The sequence below is a fragment of the Botryllus schlosseri genome, chromosome 12 (genome assembly GCF_051294905.1).
Source record: "Botryllus schlosseri isolate E-star chromosome 12, Bs_hap1, whole genome shotgun sequence".
Lineage (NCBI taxonomy): Eukaryota > Metazoa > Chordata > Ascidiacea > Stolidobranchia > Styelidae > Botryllus > Botryllus schlosseri.
In genome coordinates, this window is record NC_137247.1 from 15,692,832 (window position 1) to 15,705,300 (window position 12,469).

Sequence of the window (12,469 nt, forward strand, 5' to 3'; positions counted from 1 at the left end):
ACTCTACGAAATCCGCGAATATTGGTTGGAATGAATTCAAATTTGGTGTGCGTCGGTTTTTAAGGCAACCTAACGATTTAATCACGTAACCCGCAAGATTCAGGAAAAAAAGTTATTTTTGAACAGCCCTAATGTACAGGCACAACTAAAACGTCATGAATAACCCGAAATCTGCACTGTTTTCAGTGAATGAACATATTTTACACTGAATTCAGTTATACTACAGTGGTAATTACAGGGTACCGTCCACGTGAGAAGCATTATCAACAACTTAAATAAATAACCGTGGCACATAACACGTCTCATTCGTTTTTGAATGACTTGGGAACAATACAGCCTTAACAATTACGTGTGTGCATCTTACGTTCACTCATCGTTATGTTTAAATATTTGATGACTTGAAATTGACTCAAAATCATTAAATATGTTACGACTTCACTAGAGTTATCATGATAAAATGCATGACTTCACTCCTGACTTGAGTTGGAATTTTTTTTAATGACTTGAGTCGAAATTTGCATTGACACGAAGTGCCTTGCCAGTCGCATGTTCTGTGACTTCCCGTGACACCTACATTCATATGCTCATTTTATTCTATAAGTGGCAACGTTTTGAGGAAATAGTTTTATCTCATTGCAGCACTCGGATAACACTTAGAACAGAACTATTATATTTAATTGCGAAGATAACCAGCACACCAATTTATTTCAGAATTTATGCGAAATGTTAAATGAACAAATCAGCTCACTTGCAGCGGACGCTTTTCAATTTTTCCGTTGTGTCATAAATATTGTTTGATTGGCGGGATTCACGGCTGTATTTCACAAACACCTCCCAAAAGTTTGTAGGAAGATGGCCATTCATCGAAATATCCTTGCGTATCACTTTCGTTGTCAAGTTGGATATGCATCGCAATATATGGCGCTGGCGAGGACGAAGGTCGATTCGGAAGCCATCTGGTAAACGGGGCCCATTCTCCGTTTGACAGTTTTACTCTTTTGGTCTAAACATATAAAATATATTCGAAATATGTTGTGGTTGACAAGACCAGTCAAGCAAAATCATGCTTAGCCTTCGGCGAAGATCAAAATTGGTAATAACACTGACAAGTCAAGATACAGTTTTAGTTAGTTAATTATGTGCTTGTAACAATAATTGTATATTTGCACATGACAAAATCTTCCAGTTCTAGAATCCGTAACAGTAATTACTTCAGCCATCGCACTATTGACAACAGTGACACGGCAATCTTGTGGTTGTGCAAGCCACTATTGCGCACTAATTTAGAAATAGCGAATTTTTGTCTATACTGGTGGCTCGACACACCCTCCTTCAAAACCGTCATCTTTAATTTGTCATTGTCGTAAACAATCGCAGGGTAATGCGACTTAGGAGTTGAGGTGTATTCGCGGGACGCGGGGCGAAGCTTACATCACAACGCAGGAACGCCAGGAATTATCGAGTCGCCAATCATGGACCTCACCGCCACTTAATCCGAACTATTACCCCAACATATAAAATTTAAAGCTTAAACAAAAATCGATTGTCGTATTGCAATGCCTAAACATCTCTCATGGCAGCTTTGAGCATCGCAAATGGCACCCTAGAACAGGGATGTCAAACTCAAATTGCGTCGCGGGCCGGATTCAAGCCTTGAAATCGCTCGCGGGCTGGACCAGTCAACTGATTCCAAAATATTACCTCATGTCTTGCTTCTCACGTGAATACTTTAATTATTAATATATCAAGCATTTAAAGATACTAGCAAGTCACAACACCCTTATTCGCGAGCAATGCAATTGGCAAATATGATATAGTTACAAACCGCTAAAACAGTGGGGCTAACGACGACATAAGCTGGCATAATTCCATGCTCCTCTTGCTTTAGTGGTAATCCGGCGTTAGCCCTGCGTATGCGTTGTGATGAATACAAGATATTTAACTGTAAACGAGGACGTTGGAATTTTGCTTATTAATAACAAATCGCGAGTCGGGTCTCTCTAAGTCCTTGGACCTATTGGGTCAGAAGTGACACGGCGGTGCGACCGTAGATATTTGAATTAAATATATTCGCATAACTAATATATTCTCTATGTAAACTGCATATAACGGTTCCCCATTGGCGCTTTCGCTTCAGTGAATAACTACTTTTTGGTCCATTTTTATACATAACTCAGAACTCAGTGTGCTCTTTTTCCTTCTTGAAACAGTGTCACTGACTTGTTCCCGATGGTTACCAATGTGAAACCACAATGCCGCAGTCGGGTGGCTATGATGTGACCTATATGAATATGCTCGAAATTTGCTGTATTGAGGGATTATTTAATGGAAATATTCTCTTTGACAAATCTCCACATTCGTAACAAATGTGCTGAACATAAGCCTTTTTAGTCCATGCAACATAGCTTCGGTGGCCGGATGAAATCGCTTGGCAGGCCGTATGCGGCCCGCAGGCCGTTTGCATGACGCCCCTGCCCTAGAGTGTAGGGAGCCACTGTTATAGACTACGATCAATCTAGGCCAGTATTTCCCAAACATTTTTCAGCTACAGCCCCCTTGGACAACGAATAAAGTGCAGGAGCCCCCCGACCCCTCTCAACACGCCTAAATCATAAAGCGAAAATTGTTCTGCATTTATTACAGCTAATAATGAGACGTATGAAGCTGGTGTAATATTATCGTCAGCCTCGACATATTGGGTTTGAGTTTTGACAAGAACAATTCTAAAATCTCTAGTCCCCACGTCCCGTACTCTCAAGTCGGTTGCTGCTATGAGTCAGAAACTTGGAAACGGCACTGAAAACACGTTCTGTCAAATATGAGCGGGAAAGGGCAATGACGAAAAAGTCAACCCTACTGCAGTGAGAGTATTTCTATTGAATTTAATTGTGTATCCAGAACGAGGCTTTCGGTTGTTTTCACGTCTAACGTTTGAAAATCACTGCACCAGAGCTTCGATCAATTCCGAACAAAACTCAATACGTTTAATTTATTGTGTATGAGGCAACTGTTCGAAAACACTATTTCTTCACGTTGTTGCATCACTCCGATAAGATTTTCAAAGGCTACAAGCACATTGATAAATCCTAAATCGCATTTATTTCAAAAATTATATAGTGGGCGGCACGGTCTGTGAGGCAATATGCTGAATATGGCCCGAATAGATAGATTTGGACACCCTCTTTTAATTGGTATAAATATTTATGCGATATTCAGCACATTCTAATTTATGTGTTTCACAATTAATTAGGCTAGTTACAATCAGACATGGGGTAATCGCGATTAGTAATCGTAATCGATTACGACGATTACAGCATCTTCAAGCAATCGTAATCGCAATCGATTACATTCGAAAAAAAAACAATGTAATCGTAATCGTAATCGACTACTTCGCATATCTAATCGATTTCTTTGTGAGGGAACGATTACTTTTTATTTATACAATGAATATGACATAACCGAACATTCGTGAACTAGGAAGAGATAATATACCAGGTTGTTGATAGCGCAAACGGTTGATTTTCAAACACCACTGCTCATTATTACGTCAGAAGTATTAGCTTTGCTCGTCCTTGCGTAAGAGGTATCCACACGTAGTAAATATATATTCGATGTACATCGTTTTGTGATTGTTAGAACAGTGTAAGTCATGCTGTATATCAGGTTATCAATACACACCAGACGCCACTTCCTCGCCGCAAGATAATAATGTCATCACCACTCTGCCTATAGTTGCAAATAGTAACTTATGTATTGCTGTTTGGTTATGCTTAGTTAAACGCAGTTTGACCGTTGCTGCTTGGCAAGCAGTAGGCCTATCTATGTAGCATACGTATGTATTGTACGCACACCGGACAAACATTTGAAATTTTGTACTCGTCAAATAAAACATTACGATGGTTAAAATCAACAGCTGCTGATATATATCATAACCGAGACGTTCTTTGGAGTTTCTCGTAACGGCAGCTTGCAGCATCTGTATTAAGTGGAAGGTAGAATTTTAAGTTCACTATATTTTATTCTCATATGACTCTACTTGAAACGGGCGCCGATCGTTATTTCACAATTCTTCACTCGACATTTATACCTGTCGCCATAGCCATCTAGTTATAGACCACGTTAGCGTGGGTTGTAGGTACAATCAGGACCAAAACAGCAATTCGTCCTCCACTCCAAACGTTGGTATTGGTAGGGTTGTAACCTAGTCACAATGTCAATCACACTTTTATAGTTTTGACTCGAGTCAAGTCAAGTCATCTTCAATTCATCCCCGAGTCAAGTCCGAGTCCAAGTCAGCTAGCATAGGGTCGAGTCCGAGTCATAGTGTTTGACTCGAGTACGAGTCCAACTCGCTATGTTCACAGATCAGTTTTCAGGTCAATCGGGTTTAACCCACTTTTTCCAACTCTGCTCGAGTGATATAGAATGGCTCGTATTCATAATATAGTAATCTTCATCAGTTTTCACAGTTTACGGCCCTATTTCCAATTATCAGAACTGATAGACGAGATACAAATCATGTGGTAACTTTACTATTCTTCGAAGTTACATGGGATGTCTGTCTTGGCCGTTCTAGTCTCGAGTCATATGACTTGGTTCGATTCATGCAAAATGAATCGAGTACATGTCGAGTCAATACAAAATTTGGCTCGAAACGAGTTAATTTACGCATTTAAAAATATGACTTGAGTCAAGTCTAGTCACCGAAAAATCGCTACTCGAGTCGGACTCGAGTCGGACTCGAGTCGGACTCGAGTCATTACAACCCTGAGTATTGGGGCCTCGTAGGGTGTAAGTTTTCAAGTTGATGACTTAATTTCGTCAATAACATTGGTAATTGCATTATATTGCTATTCATTCAGATTTACCCGTAGAGCTGGGGCACCTAATTCATAACTATAGCATCTAGTATGTTGTTATAATTACTTTATTGTATGTTGTTAATTCGTGACCTCCCGTCTTTTATATAATCAAAAGATACTGTAGTCGCCCAAACGTAGCAGATCAGTAAAAAAAACTTTCATGAGACGCACACACAGATTCTTATGTAGGCCTATTTACTCCTCTGTGGGTGGCATTTGCATTGTTGGGGCTCAGATTGGAAGGACCGGACTATTCGTAACGCCCACAGAACGCGGCTACTGACACCGAAATGCCTATTCCTATAAATTATGCGTGCTTTTTTTCTTGAAGGGGAGGAAAGCATTTCAAAATCAAGCTATTTAGAGACATTAAATCCCGAAGCTCGAAGAAAATTTTCAAGTTGATAAACTCTCTTGAAAATACTCTATAATAATTTGTGTTGATTTACGAAATACTTTTGAGTCCCCTTGGAGCTATCTTCCGGTCCTATTGGGGAGTTTGGGGTTTTTGAGTTACGGACCTGGCAAGATTGCAAATCGTTGGGTACGACGAATAGTCCTGCATAGAGTTGGGCAATGGGTGCATTATGACGTAACAAGCAAATGACTTATGATATATAAAGAAAGTTGTTATCTCATTAGACCTTTTCATCGCAAGCCTTATATTGTCTTCCAATATGTCTTCTGAAATTAGTTCTTCAAGAAGGAAAACAAATGTAATCGTGAGTAATCGTGATTACATTTGAAATGTAATCGTAATCGTAATCGACTACTTCCTGATTTTGCTGTAATCGTAATCGTAATCGTAATCGCGGGATTCACAAGTAATCGTAATCGCAATCGATTACATTCATGAAGTAATCACCCCATGTCTGGTTACAATTAACGAAGACGGCAAGATTTTGATACAGGAGATTAAACTATCGCCAATGATATGGAAATAATGTGTGATACAAAAATCATTAAAATATATTCGTACCGGGCCATCAAGCAGCATTCCAAGCCATACGTGATTGTAAGCATATTTAATCGGCGTCCGTGAACGGACAAGAGCTCTTATTAGATGGAAATGTTCTTCGCTGTATATATTAGCCAATGTCCCCTTAGCGCCTCTACAAGCAGATTCAGCTTCAGATATACCCATTCGCGCCATTGGCATGATCAGTATGTAGCACTTTCCGCCATATAGAACTTCGCATCGTCCTGGCGAGAAAAAGGCCATCATCCGATTTCATTCAAAGAGCATGTGTTAGGGATTACGTACCCTCATTGCCGTGTGCAAATGTGTTGTGACCTAGGAAACCGACAGACGTTTCGTTGCGATTGGATATGTCGTTCTCTGAAAATTTAGACGTGAATAGATGTCAGTTGGAGAGTCAAAGTGAGGGGTAGTGAGACACAAATTTAACCTATAACGGGGAATTTGCTGACATCGCGTGTTTGTCCGAGTACATGATGCATCTCTCTGAACATCGTAAAAGGATTACTCAATTTGATATGACCTATCTTGCATCGATTTTGAATGAACTAACTTGTAATGATAAATTTAAGTATAATCCCATATAAAAAACTAACGTAACTGTTACGAATGGTAACACATAACAAAGCGCATAATTATTTATTCAGTTTAAATTAAGCTCATGCACTTCATTATTGTAACCGACCTTCATTCGTCGTTGCAGTTGATTCTATTCTTGCGATAACACTGGTCACCAGAAAAATAGCAACACTGAAATTGCTCATATCCATGTTATTTACAAGTATACCTATTATGCAGATGATGAATAATGAGTCTTCGAAGAAGTTGAACATAAAAGATTATCCCATATGATATGCGAACGATTGTTGTTATTACATAAAATGGAATCATCCCGGCATGAATACAACTGTTAAACTCGTTTGCGTAATACATTGCAAGCAGACCCTTATAATTTCGGGGAGTGAGGCATTTGCTTTGAGTGTGAATCGCAGTCCTTTTCAATAATGATCAAATGCAGGGAACATAAGGCCTGTGCCTAGATTTCATAGTATCATCGTGTTGACAACATGTCATGTCGAGAATATAAGCAATGAGCATGTGGGCAGGAGGCTGTTTGATGCAAGAGCCCATGGGGTAGGGAGCCTTTTTGACAAAAGAGCCATATTGAGTCTAAATTTTAATTTGCAATTCCCAAAGAGCCGTACATTGATGTCAACTGTTACGTCGCAATCGAACATCCGTGACGTCATTGAGACACGAAGTTAACGACATGGAGTTCGTCGTGTGTATATTTTCTGCGTAAACACTGATATGTTATACCGCACGCACTTATCAAGCTGTTTGCCGGCCACAATGAAAACGACAGTTGATTAGGGTTACCATACATCCTCTTTTAGGAGGATTTGTCCTGTTTTTTCAATGAATTGAAAGTGTGCTCGGAGAAAGCCTAAATGCCTAAATGTCCTCTTTTTGGGGGAATTTGTCCTCTGTTCCTCTAAAAAGGATGAAAATGCCAGGAAAAATACGACTCCGACGCAGCGAACGTCAAAGTTTCGTCATAAAATCGGGTAAATCGGGAGCCGAGTCAAACTGATGACCTATTTTGTTTGGTCAACAATCCGTCGAAAAATTGTCAAAATCACCACTTTTCTTGGTGATTTCAGAATTTACAAAAAGTGTCCTCTTTTTAGAATCTCAAAATATGCTAACCCTACAGTTGACCATGTGACATTGCAGGGTTCGGGTATCTTTCGCAAGCTACATATTTTTTATTTATTTTTCGTTAGAGCAATGTTAATGCGAATTTACTGCATATTCTTCAGTAACACGACTTAACAAGGAATCCGCGCAGCACGCGCTAGGATAGCCGTACGTCAGTTGTTCTACTGATAGTGCCAGTGACCCTCTTTTCAATGAGTCAATCAGTTGTTCCAAGCTTGGCAAAAGCTTCAGTGACGGAGACCATTGTTGAGCGATGTCATTTGGTTACCTTTACCACTCAATTCTCAAATTCTTCGTCGGTATCATAAACCCTACATTTTAACGGCGCTGCGAGCAAGCTACCTCTAACAGTGGGGATTTTGGATGACCATATTTGTAAGTTGAATTTTTAATTAGAAATGTCACTTCCTATGGAGTCCATTCCTCACCGGTGATTAGGAAGGCAATGTGAATTTAAATTCGTCATAAAGGCGTCGTTAAGTTTGCTTCTCTCTTTGATTAATCATCGTATTCTAAAGTCCAAGATTTCAAGGCGTGCGATGTTTTGTACAGCGAATTATGCTAACACATGATTGCCTACGCGATAGCAACTTCGTTTTTGCAACTATGTAAATTTTCTATCGGCCTCGACGGATTAGATTTGTCCGATGAATACCCCGAAAAAATTGAAAAAGGTTTCATAGAAAAAGAAACTATATTGTATGGGACAGGTAAATGAGCAATTGTCGCCCGGTGATATTTGTAAAAATTTTGTAGACATCGAAAAGAGGGGTTACGAGCGTTTACAACCCAGGAATCGTATGCCTTTGGTCACTTTTCTTCCCGTTTCCTTGTAGCATAAGTTGTTGTTCTTTCATAGCGGCAAAATCGATTCCTGGTATCTTTATATGTGTATTTGAAGATCACCCCGACGCCCGACCTGCAAATTGTATCGGAAGGTAGACTATATGACCCACGTATAAATATGCCGTTCGGATAAAAATAAATAAATAGTGCCGTTTGGATTTCAATCGAGATTTACTAAACGTCGATAGCTCCGTAACCACTATTACCTTTTACAGAGAAGCGGAAATAGGTAACCGATGAGGGGATGTTGTTGTAAGTTTTGAGAACTAGTCATTTAGTATGTGTGTTATACTATTTCGCCATAAGCGCCATAAGCGTATACTTATACATAATGTCCGTATTAATCATCCTGTCATGCCCCGCATATACGCCGATATTGACAATCGCCGACAACGTGCCCAAAACCATTCTTAGCGAGATTGAGAATGATTCTCATTAATTGAGGCGTAGCAGGTTGATGTTTGGGCGTGCATGAGGTTTCGGCTACTATGGTCATTTTACACCAAACCTACATTCTATATCATGATCCCTGATTTGGCGACTCGTAGCACGGCCAACTTTCTTTATACGCTTCCGTAAAACACCGCTTAAGCGGATCATCTACACCTAAATGCAGCAAGCTAGTTGTATCGGATATATAAAGCTGGCAACAGCGCGCGTCTTTTATTTTGCGATAAGAGAAAAGTGTCAATATTTTTCTCCATTATTTGGCCATTTCCCAATCTTTTGTGGTACGCCTCTCCGGTTGAAGTACTTTGTGTAAGCTTTCGCGGGGTGATGTTAGGGATTGACCCGTATGTAATTAGGATATATTTTTAAATTTGCATCAACATTTCAAGAATGGAATTCAGTCCTTTGCCACAATACCACAATGCTGCTGTCAAGTTATATTGTTGTCACAGCTATTTAAACCCGATCTGTTAGAAATTCGCCAATGATGATATGCGTTTTAGCAGGGTAGAGGGACATATCTTCCTAAAGGCTGTATTTGAAGATTTCTGGTATTTTTCCCGCCCTAGAAGCGCATTACCATAGATTGGTCTCTGATGAAATGACTCGTCGAGCAAGGGATAAGTCATGCCATGCCGCCACCACCACCACCAGCAACAACAATAATAATAAAAACAACAACAACAAATAACACTTATAAAATCCAGTCAGCCGCTTGTTCACTTACCGCTTGTTTACCCATGGTTTGTGTCATGGGATATCTCCTAGCGGTGTCGACAGCAGTCTGATATTCAGATATTTTGATTGACGCGTGATATTGAAAGGGGAATACAGCAGATAACACATTGGCGAAGGTAAAGTAAGATCTTTAGATGTCCACTTCATCTCAATCATGTCCAATCGCACACGAAGAGTGAAATCATGTTGAGACAAGTTTGAACGTGAAACAAGAGCTTTGCTCAGGGAGTCGCAATCTAAGAAAGTAAATATTTCTCAGCGAAATAATTCCACCGGGTATTTGCTTTATGAGCAGTTTGGTCCTGTTGCTAGGAATGGCACAAGGTTTCTGAAAAGTAACCGAATTAGCGCTCATTAGTATTTTTATGGACATGGCTAGCCTATTCGTATATGGTCAAGATATGGTGCTGATTGCTTCAAATCTTTACATAATAATCGATAGCAGAAGTCAGCGATTACCACCTGCTGTGGCAGTGGCCGGGAACCTATTCCACGAAAAGAGCCATATTGGCCCTATATTTTCAATTGTAATTCCCATGGACCCATTCACCGATGTCAACCAACTGTTACGCCACAATTGAAGATTGGTGACGTCATGATGGCACGAAATCCATGTTAACTATATGGGATTCACAGTATAAAAACTTAACAGTTTGCCCCGTTGCCCGGCATTTGAGCTGGCGACACAATGTAAAATGACAGTTGAGCGTACTAGTTTTTCGTACAACTATTACAGGGGTCGGGAATCTTTTTGCAAACGGTATAATTTCGATTGCGTTTCCGCGAGGCTCATATGATATTTTTCGAAACGTAAGGCAAATAACACGCGGGCCTACGTTTTCAAGAAAAACCAACAATCGTAGAGTGGACAACAGAAAACTGTTTATCTACTATTTAGTTTTCGATAACACGCTTTCTACAGTCAAGCCGAGCGCCTTTCTAGGGAATATGTATAACACGCACGGAGAGTATCCACACCTCAATTGTTCGACAGGCTATCAGTTACTATGAACTGGGATAAAAAGTTCAGCTACGGAGAATATTGTTAACTGCTATCATTTGATTAGCTTTGCTACTCAATTCCCACATTCTTTGGCAGTACGATATCGTTGCGTTGCAAGCCGGCACTTGACAGCAGTGTAAACAAGCTACCCAACAATCTGGAATGAGGATGCTATGTTTGTAATTGGAATCTGTAATTGGGAATGTCATTTCAAACGGAATTCATTACTCTCCGATGACCAGGAAGACAACATGGATTTGAAAACATGATTGTCATACCGGCGTGACCATATCTACTCTTCTTCCTAATCAATTAACGCATCTTGCAATGCAAGATTTCAAGTCGTGCGATGTAGGCCTACGGTGCAAGGAAATATAATATTTGTTGCCGACGCGATATCAACCTTATTTCACGCATTACACAAACTTCGTGTCGAACTCGACGTATCGACGTATTGTATTTGTCCTGTGTACCACTATGTACCTTAAAGTTAACGTATTTGCCAGATTATAGAAGGAAGACTATTTATTAATATACAGTATTACACATTATTTTATCATTATACTATATTATTAATGAGCTAATATCACAAGTCATAAGTTTTAGGATTACGATAATGGACCTGCCGAGTCCGCACAACCTCCCGTCGATATACCGCTGTGTTGACCTCAAATACTTTTCTCAGCAATCACGAGACAACGATTCCCGTCGTTATGAAAATTTACAAAAACAAATTGCAGCAGTATTGATAAACATGGTGTGAATCAAGTTCCAACTATCAGAGAGTCATACCTAATAGCGAGTCATAGGTTCCCGACCACAGTGCTATAGTATCACAGAACTGGGATGGACAACCTCTTGGACAAGCGGTCAAGATCTAAATAGCGCAGTGAAGCCGAACGCCTCACAAATACTTTTAGTAGTTGCCAACTCCGTGATCCCGTCAGAGACTTGGTAGCCGTGATGTTGAGACTTATCAGATGAAGTTCAATGTCGTATCACACCAGGGCTACTCTATCCGTGTTGTATGCGACTCCTTGCGCGACGATGATACAGTGCCCGGCGTCTTCGTCAGCAGGTTGTTAGTTAAATCTCCGGTCAGTCCAGGCCAAAGACTTGATCGTAAAACTGGTATCGATGCCTTCACAGGTAATACCTTGAAGGGGCAGACGAAACCTTATTTTCTACGTTCACCTTTTTACGTTAACGTATCGGTTTCTGATTTTCAACTCTTGCGTCACAGTGTAACCAGTTACATTCGCTATACCAATAGTGTCGTTAGCAACGCATACCCATTTGTCCTTGGTAGGCCTATATTGACGGATCTCATTCTGTACCAAATTCTCATATGCCATTTTGCGTAAATGCATTGTAATTAAAGGGCATTGTGCGCAATCCAGAGAATATTGCAAATTAGGCGCGGAGGTCGAATGAATGAAATATTATCGATGGAGAGTAAGGTGATACTATAGCAGTACCCTTACTCGGTGAAAATCATCTTAACAGGTCGAGTTCACTGGTTAATAGCTGTCTCGACACGACACGAAAATGCTGATGAGTGCTGATTTCTCAGGCGTCGAATTCTGCCTGTTCAGCTGTAACCCGATTTTGGACTATGCCGATGTTGCCTATCGGTATCGGTCTTAATTCATCTTAAGAAATCAAGCAATCCAAATCGAAGAATAATAGGATTGTATTCATTTTAATTAATACACAGATGCTTATGCGGGTTTCGCAGGGCTTCATGGTCCCATGCTCGTAGAATAGAGAGTGTGCAGAGATTGAAGTAGGCCTATACAATATGAAGCGCTTGCGAAGAGCCAAGTAAAACAGTCTATCATGTGCAAAATTTTTCATCGCCGACCATCT

The 12,469-nt window shown here is 40.2% G+C and overlaps 1 long non-coding RNA gene across 1 annotated transcript; it reads right to left on the minus strand.

Moving 5' to 3' along the window:
• Positions 1 to 870: 870 nt before the first annotated feature.
• LOC145451738 (uncharacterized) lies at positions 871 to 6,252 on the minus strand. The gene is made up of 3 exons (XR_013919018.1): positions 6,127 to 6,252; positions 5,842 to 6,065; positions 871 to 1,003 (listed from the first exon to the last, which is right to left on the minus strand). It is a non-coding gene; the product is annotated as an uncharacterized LOC145451738 (long non-coding RNA).
• Positions 6,253 to 12,469: the final 6,217 nt, after the last annotated feature.